At 37.2% G+C, this 14,016-nt stretch overlaps 1 non-coding gene across 1 annotated transcript; it reads right to left on the bottom strand.

The window, feature by feature from the left end:
* Nucleotides 1-6,820: 6,820 nt before the first annotated feature.
* LOC121216987 (small nucleolar RNA R71) lies at nucleotides 6,821-6,927 on the bottom strand. The gene has a single exon (XR_005913189.1). It is a non-coding gene; the product is annotated as a small nucleolar RNA R71 (small nucleolar RNA).
* Between the last annotated feature and the right edge of the window lie 7,089 nt (nucleotides 6,928-14,016).

The raw sequence follows: 14,016 nt of genomic DNA, 5'->3' as shown, positions 1-14,016 counted from the left end.
ATGATTTAAAACGAATTCATCAACAATCAGAGAGTGACACTTAGACAAATCAAGGTGAGGAGCTCTTTCTAAAGCTAAGTCTTCGATAACCTTATCAATAACATTCAAGTGGGATTGTTGAAACTCAAACGCTAGGGAACCCTTACCTTGCTTACCTTTAAACAGTTAATCTTACCTTTGTTGATCAACTTGAATTGCCTCTCTTCAGGAAGATAATAAAGTTGAAACTTGTCAAATGAATCTTTAGAAACATGAAAAGAAGAAACAATAAGAGGAAAACTCACATGTTGGTTAGTAAAGACATTCCTCACTTTTTCTTGTTCTCTCTCATCTTTTTCACTCGTTTCTCTTTCTAACTCATTTTCAAATTCTCTCTCTTTTACCTTGGTCTCTTTTCTTTGAGAACTCGATGACACTCGTTTCTTTCACAATTTCTTTTCTTTCTTCAGTCTCACTTTCTTTTTCAATTTGTGATTCTTGCTCACACTCTTTTTCAATCTCAAATCTCTTTTTTCTTTCTCTCATTGTCTTTTTCCTTTTCAATTTCTTTCTCTTTCATCTCTCTTTTTCTTCTCTCGATTTTGTTTAAGATTCGCTCATTTTCTCGCATTAACATTTCTTGCCTTTCTTTTCTTTTTATTTCTTTTTGTCTCTTCCTTTAATTACAAGATCGAGATGATACAAATGAATCAGAACGACAAGCTTTTTGTTCAAAAGAAGGGAAAACATCTACATATGGGTCATGATCAACTCTTCGTGAATAATCCTCCGTGGTTGAGTACTTTGATGCTCTTGAAGAGATATATCTACCTTCTCTTTGTCATCTTGAAAGACCTCAGACTCAAAGTTTTCTTTCTTTCTACTCGAATGCCTCGATGAGTAGGAATCACGATATGGATTTCTTCTCGAATAGTCATTAGATGTTTGTCTCTATGATGATCTTGACTCTGCCTTTTGACTTGGAGACAGTCGTTCCCATTGGTCTTTTTCCTCCAATCATTCCAATCGTTCATGCAACCTTTCAAATTTAGATCTCACAATTTTACGCATTTCTTTCATCACATATTGAAAATCTGATTCTGAAAGCTCTTCTTGAAACATGATTTATTGATGAAAAGAAAAGTGATTGCACTCTTCAGTTGGCTTTTTCTTCACCGATACAAACCTCATGAATCCACTCACAAATAAAGGCAATAAGGCACTCCACTCCTGTTTGCACTCTTCACTTGGCTTTTTCTTCTCTCTAATGCTCTCACAATGCTTGTGCATTTTACCACTCGATTCTCCTCTTAGAATTCATAAATCAACTCGTTTAGACTTATAAGCTAGTCTAGGGGTCAGCTTCAAAAGGGTTTGCAAAGGAAGATGATGTTTGGTATTAGGTAAGCTGAAAGAAAAGAAAAAAATAAAAGTATGATAGTGTGGTGTGATGGTTAATTTTTGGGCATAAATACACTTTGATGATCAGAAACGAATTTGAGCACTCTCAAAGCAAATTTTTTCTTTCTTCTTTTTTTTTTATTACAATATATATGAATTCAATGCAACTTGTATTACACTATTCTTGTAATTTTTTCTATTACACATTTTTTTTAAATATTTTTTTCAAACATTTACTTCGGCAACTTTAGAACGTCGGTACTCCTCGATTTTGCTAGCTCTGATACCAAATGATATGATCTCATCTCGGTGACTTGATTCGAGTTGTTTGTTGTGCTTGATCGTTAAATAGAGAAGTTTTGTTCAATTCAGAGTTTAAGGGAATGTAGCTAAATGTAGGCTTAAATGAAAGGTTTTCAAAGGGTTTTAGGATGGATTAAGGATAGGTCCGACTAGATGTTGAAACATAGGGAAATATAGAGAAGGGTTGAAATTGGCTAGGTGAATGAGGATAAAGATTCGGCTAATATTTGAAGCAAACAAATCAGAATGTTGGATAGAAAGGAAAGTTGAGCTTAAGGACAAGAGTGAACCAATACTACGGAGAGTATTGACCCAAAACTTATAAGTCACTTAAGGTGCTAGAAAGGATCTTGACCTACTAACTATAAAGAGTTAGGAACCAATGTATCAAATGGGTGAACGCTACACTAAGGTTTGAGTGATAAGTTCAAAGAAACAAGAAAGATGCCACTAGGAAGCTAGATAAGTCTACTTGAGTCTTAAATGAATTTAAAGAGTTGAATAAACTCAGAAATGAATTAAAATTCATAAAAAAATGTCAAGGTATATTGTCTAACCTTCAAAATGTTCACAAAACAAGCTATTTATAGCTAAATAAAATGTCTAGCCGAATAAGCAGTTAGAGAGTTGAATGGGTAGCAAATATTCAAATTAAATGTGCTGAAGCTTCCTGGAAAATTCCAAGCAATTTCCTTGAACCTTCCTTGCATTGGGGACACCATTAGACAAGGCCCTTGCTATTTCCAATCAGTTTAAATTGGAATCAAGTAGGAAGCTAAAATGAGCAGAATGGCCTTAATTAGGTTCGGCCAAAGTGACTGAATAAGCTGCCTTGAAGAACTGGTTAGTCTTGGACTTTAAATAGCAGCTTAGGGCACTTCAATAGCCATGGAGTGTGAACCAACGAAATTGAAAAGCCCTTTGTGTGTGAAATAAAATTACCAAATGGTCATCCCATGTGAAAAAAAAAATCTAGCAATGTGAAAGCTTTTTAAGGCTGCTTGGAGAGCTAAATAGCCAACTTGGGAAGAAGAAACAACAGCTTTCCTTGTCTGTTGTTGTTCATGAAAGGGTGTTTGGAGAAGCTAAATCATTAGCTCACATTAATCAAGTTGTCCAATGCATGTAGCTACAACATTCAATTCAGCAAATTTAATTAGTTTAAGACATGATAAATTCGGCTGAAGCTAGGACATATTAAAAACATGTAATAGACTGAGACACAAATTAAATTCAACAGTAGCTAATTATTTGTCTCTACTTTAGACACATTTAAACCATGCATTAAACTAAGACACATTTAACACTTTAATTAATTAGAATCAGATTAAAACATATTTATTAACACATATTTATGAGCTAAAACTAAATTAATTGACTTCACTAAAGCATGAAATTATTCCAGCAACTAAAACGAATAAATTTAAAAGGATAAAATTGAGCTCAATGAGCTAGAATCGAGCTGAATTGAGCTCCATTGAGTTGGAATCGAACTAAGTTAGCTTGCAAGAGTTTACAAGCCACACTTGATGAGTTGGTCCAAGGGCATTATCGAGCATGTCAGTATCAATTCGTCTCTTCGCATCTCTTCAGTACCTTATCCAAATTACTCAAACAAATATCATAAGTGTTACCAAAAATAGAAAAATTATCTATGAAAACCTCAACAAAATTTTCAACCATATCAGTGAATATTGCCATCATGCATTGTTGAAATGTCACAGGTGCATTGATAAACCAAAAGGCATTCCCTTAAAAGCAAACATGTCATATGGACAAGTAAAGTTTGTTTTATGTTGGTCCTCCGAAGCTACAACTATTTGCCTTCCAAGTGGCTTTATTCAATTTGCTGTAATCAATATAGATCCTCCAACCAGTAATAGTTCTTATTGGAATCAACTCGTTACGCTCATTTTCAACAATTGTGATTCTATCTTTCTTCAGCACACATTGCACCAGACTTACCCACAGACTATCTGAAATAAGATAGATGATTCCTGCATCTAACCATTTGATCACTTCCTTTCTCACAACTTCTTTCATAATAGGATTGAGCCTCCTTGCCCATCAATTCGAGCTCTTTCACCATATTCTAAAATGATTTTATGCATGCAAAAGACGGGCTTACCTCGAATATTAGCTATGGTCCAAACAATTGCTTTCTTAAATTTCTTTAGAATAGCAATTAGTTGCTCCTCTTGATCTTTCGTCAGTTATGCTGAAATAATCACAGGCAAAGTGGAACAGTCACCTAAAAAAACGTATTTCAAATGGGAAGGAAGTACCTTTAGTTCAAGTTTAGGTGGTTCTTCAATTGACAACTTGGGTTGCACAAATTCTCTGACTTCTAACTCCAATGGTTCAAACCGTGTGGATTGAATAAAATTTCTCGAATTAGCTTCCATCATAGCCATGTTTTCTTCACCTTCTTCATCTTCAAAAGGCTCAAGATCTAAGGCTTTCTCCAATAGATCTTTTTTAAAATTGCTTGCAATAGAAACCAAGGTTTCTTCCATAACTAAACACTCTTCTGCCGGATCGGGAAATTTCATCGCTTTAAGAATGTTAAAGGTTACTTGATCGTCTTGAACTCGCATGGTGAGTTCAACTTTCTGCAAATCAATTAACGTTCTTCCCTTGGCTAAGAAAGGTCTCCCAAGGATGATCGACATTCCCTTATCTGTTTCAAAATCTAGGACAATGAAATTAGTAGGAAAAATAAATTACACTTACCAAAACATCCTCGATCTTTCCTTCGGGATATGCTAAAGATCAATCTGCTAGCTGAAGCGTCACAGTTGTAGGTCTTACTTCACCTATCCCTAGCATCTTGAAAATAGACTTAGGCATCAAGTTGATACTCGCTCTTAAATCACAGAAAGCTTTACCATAGTAAGGTTCACAAATGTTATAGGGTATTGTAAAGCTTCCTGAGACTTTCAATTTCGGTGGCAGTTTGTTCTGCAGGAACGCACTGCACTCATTTGTCAAGGCAACAGTCTCATACTCACTCAGTCGTTTCTTGTTGGATAGTATATCCTTCATAAACTTCACATAATTTGGTGTTTATTCTAAAGCCTCCACCAACGGAATATTGATGTGTGATAAACCGTAATTTATACATATTTTATCCCATGCTTAGCATAAATTTGGATGAATTATCCTTAGAATTAGTGAATTCGATCTCCTAATCCTTTGATTTCATGTTTTATACTTAGAAGAGTATAAGAGAGTAAAAAGAGCAAGAATCGGGCCAAAAACGGAGAAAATGGGTCAACATGGGAAATCAACACGGCCTGGACTTCCTCACACGAGTAGTTCACATGCCGTGTCCATTCAACAGACTCAAACACAGTTTGAAGCAATCGCACACGGACGTGTCCCTGTCAAGCCCAAGTCTAGTCCTATTCGAAAAAGGCCACTCTTGAGGGTTTAGAAGCATTCTAAAGCCTATATAAACACCCCAGGAGGTACCAAAAAGAGACACACGGAGTAGGAGGCAAGAAATTACTCGAAGAAAGCCGATTGATCCATCTCAGAAGCCGGATTCACTTTCAATACTGAAGATCTCCCTTCAATTCCCTTCAAGAGTTCTTGGGTTTTCTTTATGTTTTGTTATCATTATTCTTTTAAGATGTTTTCTTTCATAAATATGAACTAAACCCCCTAAATACCTAAGGGGAATGAAACCTAAGACGGATCTTGTTATTATTATCTGAATTATATGATAAATATTTGACTTGTTCTTAATTATGAGTTCTTAATTCTTGCTTTAATATTCCAGGATATTGATTCAAGTATTGATGTGCTTATTCAGAGGAGAAAAAGTCCCTGTCTAAGAGTAGATCTAACATAATTAGGTGGAGTTGATTGCACGCCTAGAGATAGGGTGAGATAATTTTACCGGATTAGGGTGAAACCTAATAAGGGAATCCATAGATCAAGTTAATGCAACACTAGGTGTTTTAATTAGAAAGAGATTTCAATTAATCAACCTAGTGTTAGATGTTGTTAGTCTCGAGAGAGATAATAAAATAACTTAGGGATTCTACAGATCAAGTCAAGTGAATAAATCGTCTGATTCAGAGTCAATAACAAGTGAAGTCTAGCTGGATTTTTCCCTTAGGTATTGTCCAAATCGTTCAGTTTTCCCAAAAGTTAGTTCCTCAATTTACTTTCTGTGCATTCTTAGCTTAGTAATTAGTTTAGATAAAACAAACCCCTTTATTTTTAGGCTAGATAATAAAAAGAAAGTTAATACTAGTACTTTTAGTTCCTTTGGGGTCGACATCCCGGTCTTGCCATAAGCTATACTACTGTTCGATAAGGTGCGCTTGCCTTTGTCGTGACATTAGTTAGTTTTCAAGAACAGACATTCATAAATTATAAAACTTATCACGATTCACATCACATCAAGTTTTTGGTTCCATTGCCGGGGAGCTAAGATATTAAGAACACTTAATTTTTATTACTTTAGCCATTTATTTTATTGCAATTTAAATTTTATTTTGATTTTTGTTACTAAATTTTTTTTCTTCTGGCATGTTTTTATAGTTTATGACTAGAAGAAACCCGTTAGGACTATTACTTTTTTATAGTGAGATTGAACACACAGCTCACAAAAACCAAAGAGAAATAAGGCTAAGCTTAAGATACATAGAGGAAGGGCAAGAAGACGATATTCACACACAGCTGAGGAGATGGCTGAAAATCAGGAAAACTCGCTACCTCCTGCAATTGCTGCTAATCCAGTAAATTAGAATCCTGCTCCATGCACTATGTATGATTATATTAAACCTACTTTAATAGGAACTGAGTTAAGTATAGTTAGGCCTGCTGTTGTTGCAAATAATTTTGAACTGAAACCTAACACAATTCAAATGACCAACAGTTTGTTCAGTTTGATAGTTTGCAGGACGAGGACCCAAACGCTCATTTGGCGAATTTCTTAGAGTTTTGCGACACTTTTAAAATCAATGGCATTTCTGATGATCCCTTTCGCCTTCGGTTGTTTCCCTTTTCATTGAGGAACAAAGCTAAACAGTGGTTGAACTTGTTACCACGAGGGTCAATCACTACTTGAGAACAAATGACCGAAAAATTCTTATTTAAATATTTCCCACCGGCTAAAACGGCTAAGTTGAGGAATGACATCTCTTTTTTTGTGTAGATGGATCTCGAAACACTCTATGAAGCATGGGAGAGATACAAGGATCTATTGAGAAGGTGTCCTTACCATGGGTTACCTCAATGGTTGCAGGTTCAAACGTTTTTCAACGGTGTGAACCCCTCAACAAGGGAACTTATCGACGCAGCTGCTGGTGGGACTATCAATAAAAAAACACCTGAAGTGGCTTACGAATTTATTGAAGGGATGTCACTAAATAACTATTAGTGGCAAGTCATGAGAACAAAGCCAAAAAAAGTAGCCGGTGTTTTCAACCTCGATGCGGTTACTATGCTTCTAACCAAGTAGAACTTTTAAATAAAAAGATTGACGGTTTATGTGGTTCTACTCAGGTACATCCAGTGATGAGATGCGATTCCAATGGAGGAGGAGTACACACAGAATATCAATTCTTCAACCCTAGCATCAAGGAGGAACAAGTCCAATACATGGGTAACAATAATTCTAGATCTCAAAGTAACCCATATAGTAACACATATAATGCAGGTTGGAGGAGCCATCCCAATTTCTCGTGGGGTAGTCAAGGGAATCAAAGGCCACAACATTCTCCAAGTTTTCAACAACCACCTTACCAACAGGAAAAAAAGCTGAACCTTGAGGAGATGCTAACAAAGTTTATCTCGGTGTCAGAAACTCACTTTTAGAACACCTAAACTGCACTTAAGAATTAACAAGCATCGATCCAAGGGCTGAAAACTCAGATAGGACAGCTCACCGAACTAATTTCTGAACGATCACAATGTAGCTTGCCAAGTAATATTAAATCTAACCTAAGGGAACAACTCAACGCAATTACCATTCAAGACGAGGAAGGGTTCGTTGAACCTGAACCAAAATCAAGGCAAGGAATTGTGGTAAGTAAAGGTAAAGGTGGGGTAGTCCATAGTGAGCAAAAACCAGTAAGTAAAGAATACAAACCAAGAGTGCCATACCCCAATGCAACAAGGAAAAACCGCACAGATGAACAATTCGGTAAATTCCTTAAACTATTAAAGAAATTTCATATTAACTTAACGTTTATTGAAGCTCTTTTGCAGATGCCAAACGCAGTTAAATTTTTAAAAGAGCTTTTAGCAAATAAGTGGAAGTTGGATGAGGTGTCGCATGTGGAAATGAATGCAGTTTGCTCAGCCATTCTGCAGAATAAGCTGGCCAACAAATTGAAAGATCTAGGGAGCTTTACGAATCCTTGTTTAATTGGTAGCTTATATGTTAGTAATGCTTTGGCTGATTTAGAGGCTAGTATTAATGTCATGCCCTACAAAATGTTTAAACAACTAGGTCTTGGGAAACCCAAACAAACTAGGATGAGTATTCAGTTAGCAGATAAAACAATTAGATTTCCTAGGGGTATCATTGAAGATGTACTCGTTAAAATTAACAAACTCATATTCCCAATCGATTTTGTTGTTCTAGACATGGAAGAAGATAGTGACGTGCCTTTAATTTTAGGAAAACCCTTTTTAGTAACTGCTAAAACTATAATTGATGTTGGTACGGGTGAACTCACACTTCATGTGGGTGATGAAACAATCACTCTTCAAGCTTGAAATTCTACTATTACTGATCATGTGGTGCAACCTTCTTTGCAGGAAATACATTTGAAAAGCATACATGAACCTTATTCAAATAAAAACAAAGAACCCATCAATGAAGAACGAAGGCTACAAATCGAGGAACTAGATGAATGGTAGACACAGAAACCCAGAGCACATGATAGACCAAAACCACGCCATGACAAGCTCAATGTTTGACCAAACCAACTTAAGGTTGGAGACAAAGTAATACTAGATGCAGTAGACCCTCATATTGCCACTTCTGAACCTAATGGAGTAATCTCTCTTACGATACTTAGCATTTTTCCATACGGTACAGTCGAGGTAATTCATCCCAAATTTGACACTTTTAAGGTAAATAGTACTCCTATAAAACCTTATTTTGAGTTTGATAGCAGAAATGAGGAGTGTAAACTCCTTGTACCACCATGACTATGCAACAGAGAGGTAAGTCGAGCTTAGATTATAAATAAGTGCTTCTCGAGAGGCAACCCAGCACTAACAGTATTAACTTCTTTGAATTTTAGTTTTTAACATCTTAATCATTAATTAAGACCTTAAATGCAGGTTTTCCAAATTCACACGGGAAGGAACACTGGCGTGCCTTAGGCCGTGCTCACTCCACGGGCGGCAGCACGGCCTTGCGATAGTGTGAAAATAGAGCAAAATTTTTCCTCAACACGGTATTCAATATGTTGCCATAGCCGTGCGACATGGCCATGGACGACACTGTCAAAACAACACGGGTGTGCGCCACGCCTTTGTCCAGAAGCCGTGGTTGAAACTAAGAAAATAACACGGGCGTGCGACACACTGGTGCCCACTACCCGTGCTCGAGACTGTAAAATTAACACGGGCATGTGCATCCATACACGGGCGTAGGAGAAGCGAACGAAGTAGGACACGGCCGTGTGACACAGTTGTGTGCACCAACACTGCCAAAGAAAACGGGCGTGGGCCAAATTTTAGACGCGCCCAAATTTGAAAATCACGAAACACATTGGCTAAAATAAGGGCACACGGGCGTGCCCTAAGGCCGTGTGCCCTAAAATCTATATAAACCCCTCACTATTCATCATCCCCTTCCCCAAAAACCCTAACCCTAGCCGCCGAAATCCCGTCTCCCACCACCGACCGGCCACTCCTTCCTCTTTCTCCTTCCATTTTTCTCCTCTCTTCCTCTCCTTCATCCTCTCTTCTCACCCTTGCGCACCACACAACTTCATTACCCACTCCCGTGGCTGACCACATCACTCCTCCACCAAGCACTATTGCGTTTGTCCATTCTCTTCTCTCTATTCTCTTGTTATGTATTGTTATTTCTTATTTATATGAATGTTTTTTTTGATAATCATGCTTATACTCTTTGTTTTTATTTAGAAACTTGCCATTTTAGTTGATGCATTATGATACATTCATCCTTGTGTTTCCATAGATTTCGTGCCATATTTCGTATTATCATTACCATATGCACTAGGTATTTTGTTAGCACTATTCTTGTATTCTTAATGTTAATAATTAATTGCTATATCTATTAAGACTTAGTCATTTTCAGTAGATTTTCCCTTTAGCCAATAACCCGTATGAAGTATTCTTGTTTAGTTTTAACATGCCTGCATACTTTTACATGCTATTCTTGGGGATTATTCTTATAACTTCGTCTTTTCATTACAAATACCATGACGAACCCAAAAGGAAAAAAGACTGCCATCACTGCCTCGAAGAAGAGGAAAGGAGCAGCATCATCTTCAGGTCCTACCACTGAGATCAGGCGCCCATTCCTTCAATTTCCACTGGGACCACAGAAGGAACTTTTTCAGATATTACGGGCCCGACCCCTAGGTGTGGGCCGTTGCATTGACTGGGCTGCACTAGAACAAATCCAACTGGCTGACGTAGTTTGGGCCCTTCTGACGACTGACCCGTGGGGGCTATTCTTTTAGATCGTCGAGCCGACGTACCTCGAACTCACACTCGAACTCTGTTCCACCTTTCACCTCCAAGTCGTTATGACAGAGTTCGATGATCCTGGAACGGTCTAGTTTCGTTTTGGCAGTTTAGTTCACCAGTTGAGTGTGCCCGAGTTAGGAGTTGCATTAGGACTATACACGAAGGAGTTCATGGACGACGACGACTTCGCCAGCCTCCATCGCCACATCTACTACTTTTCTTCAAACTACTAAAGGGCCCTCGTTCCTACTTCGGCAACCTATGACCCCAGCCACTCCAAGGCATCGGCTCTCACCCCATCCCTGAGATACCTACATGCCATCCTAGCCCACACCTTGACAGGGTAGAGACAGAGCACCGGCGTCATCAACACTCACGACCCCTATTTCTTATGGAGCATGGCGAATGGACACATCTTCGACCTTGCTTATTTCATCGCCCTCGCCATTCACCATCAGATGGAGCGACACAAGAAGGGAGTCATATCCATCGGCCCTTATATGACTCGTTTGGCGCGGTACTTTGGTCTCCTCAACAAGGTGGCACAAGCATCCTCCCTCACTCTCATCAGTCAGATGTCCCCACAGGGCATCTCGAGTATGCTGTATATGAGGCTGATCGAGCGTGGACGTGGAGTTGATCCTCCCCAATACCGCCTCATCCAGTTAGCCTAGCAGGATGACTCAAAGGACATTACCGATGATGCCCCTTCATATCACGAGGATCCATCCTCTCAGCCACTACCTATTCATCATCCAGTTCATGCGGCGACTTCACTTTCTGACATTTCTGAGTGCCTCACTCGATTCGAGCAGTAATGTTTTCAACACTTTGATCACATTGATGCAACTCTACATCAGATTTGTCAGCACCTTCACATCTCATCGTCGCCCCCACCTTGCGAACCATCTAGCGATGAAGATGTTTAAAGACTTTTATTTATTATTTCTATGTTTTTACTTTTATCTTTATTTGGTTTAAACTTACTTTTATTTTTATTTTATTTTTCTTTAATTTTATTTTTACTACATCCATAGGGTTTATAATTTATATTAAAACAATTTATATTTTCGGCCATTTCTTTACGAGTAATCATGCTACTTTATATTTCCTAAAGAGTTAGTGATTTTATCGCAGTTATAAAGAGATCCAAAGCTCACTATTACTTAGGAATTTGCAACTCCACTAGAAAAGGTTCTCCATGACTGCCATGTCCTGCTCAACCACAACCATAGCTACCACCAGATATAATATTCTTTTGGCACAGGACTTATGGACTAACTAGCCTCTACCGCCACTGAAGTATCCTCCTCCACTCTCATCATTGCCTTGGCGATTATTCTCCATAACTCTAATTCAAGGAATTCATCCACAAATTCAGGAAGTTTCACTTCTCTCCCTCTCTTATATCAATATTTTTCAGTAATTCTATCTTTGTACATTGAGGACAATGCACATCTTAAGTGTGAGGGGGTTATTATATCATTATCAGAAAAAATCCCTAAATATTAGTCTTATTCTCACGTGAATCACTCATATCACTACTAGAATGAATTTTGATTAATATATGATTTTTATTAATATGTCTTGAATTTGAACATAGGCATTTATGCATTGATTGTTTAAACTTTAAGGAATTAAGGACTCAAGCATGAAAAGTTGATTTTTGAAAATTAAAAATTTTTAGGTTGTTTCCCCAAGTTTAGGTATTATCTTGAGTTGAAATTCACAAGTTAAACATCAAAAAGTCATAATTTTTGTGAGATCTTGAGCCTTTAGAGCATATATTATTTCTTTCATGCTGACTTTTATTGTTGCTTTGAGTGCGTCAATATCAAATCGTTATTCTAGAACTTGCTTGATTATACATGTTAATACCACACCATTGTTTTGATATGTCGAGATGATAAAGGCACTTAGGTTTAACCCAGTTACTCCATAAAAGCCTGCCCTCATAATTAACCCTTAGTGAACCCCTTTGAGCCTAACAAGCCATTCATTGATTAACCCTCAATATTAACCCATAACCCAATATTGTTGAAATCCCCTAATTTGATCCCTATTTTTTTCGAGATTTGATTTGAATTAATTGCTTAGCTATGTTTTATTTTTTGTTGTAATAATTAGAAAACTTCTATGTTATTTGACTTGTTCTTACAAAAAAACATACATACATATTAGTAGTAATTCTTTATTTTTGAGCTTAAGTATTTAAATTCCTTATCCCATGAAGAAAAGCTCAATTCTAGGATCTTCTAATTAGAAATGTAATTTATCAAGTTGTAGTATTTTTCTAGTTAGGTAATTTTTAAATTCAATCTCGATTCTAACCTTCTTTGTCAGCTTGTAACCACACCCCCTAACCAAAGCCACGTTACAACCCTCTAAAGACCTTTTGATTGATGTATCATCTCAATATATATTGGTGGAGATTTGATTTTCACGCAAGCCTATGGTAATAACTTTTCATATTGACTGTTGAGTGCTAAATTTCTTATCCTTAAACACCTCGAGTGATTTGAGTGAATCTTTAAGTGAGGATGTGAAATTCTGTGATATTTTGAATCAAAGGTGATTACTTAAATGAGGGGAGACACCTAGGTTTTCAAGATAAGATGCTCAACTTGGAATATTTAAAACTTTGATGTTCTTCGAGTTGAATTTTCAATGGATGATTACTTATGGATTATTTTGAGATACTATTGTTGAGAATTATAAGTTGAGAAGAATTTATTTTGATTGTGTGTTGAGGATTTTGCTTAAGGACAAGCAAACACTTAAGTGTGCGGTATTTGATAAACCATAATTTATACATATTTTTATCCCATGCTTAGCATAATTTTGGATGAATTATCCTTAGAATTGGTGAACTCGATGCTCCTAATCCTTTAATTTCATATTTTATACTTAGGAGAGCATAGGAGAGTAAAAAGAGAGGGAAACGGGGAAAAAACAGAGAAAATGGGTCAACATGGGAAATCAACACGACCTGGACTTCCTTATACGGGTAGTTCACACACGCGTGTCCATTCAACAGACTCGAACATGGTTTGAAGCAGTCGCACACGGGCGTGTCCCTGTTGAGCCCAAGTCTAGTCCTATTCAGAAAAGGCCACTCTTGAGGGTTTAGAAGCATTCTAAAGCCTATATAAACACCCCAAGAGGTACCAAAAAGAGACACATGGAGTACAGTCAAGGAATTACTCGAAGAAAGCCGATTGATCCATCTCAGAAGCCGGATTCACCTTCAATACAGAAGATCTACCTTCAATTCCCTTCAAGAGTTCTTGGGTTTTCTTTATGTTTTGTTATTATTATTCTTTTGAGATTTTTTCTTTCATAAATATGAACTAAACCCCCTAAATACCTAAGGGGAATGAAACCTAAGATGGATCTTGTTATTATTATCTGAATTATATGATAAATATTTGACTTGTTCTTAATTATGAGTTCTTAATTCTTGCTTTAATATTCCAGGATATTGATTCAAGTATTGATGTGCTTATTCAGAGGAGCAATAGTCCCTATCTAAGAATAGATCTAACATAATTAAGCGGAGTTGATTGCACGCCTAGAGATAGGGTGACATAATTTTTCGGATTAGGGTGAAACGTAATAAGGGAATCCATAGATCGATTT

The sequence above is a fragment of the Gossypium hirsutum genome, chromosome A02 (genome assembly GCF_007990345.1).
Source record: "Gossypium hirsutum isolate 1008001.06 chromosome A02, Gossypium_hirsutum_v2.1, whole genome shotgun sequence".
NCBI classification, from domain to species: Eukaryota; Viridiplantae; Streptophyta; class Magnoliopsida; order Malvales; family Malvaceae; genus Gossypium; species Gossypium hirsutum.
The sequence above is the reverse complement of the archived record's forward strand: the minus strand, read 5'-3'. Positions and strand labels throughout refer to the sequence as shown.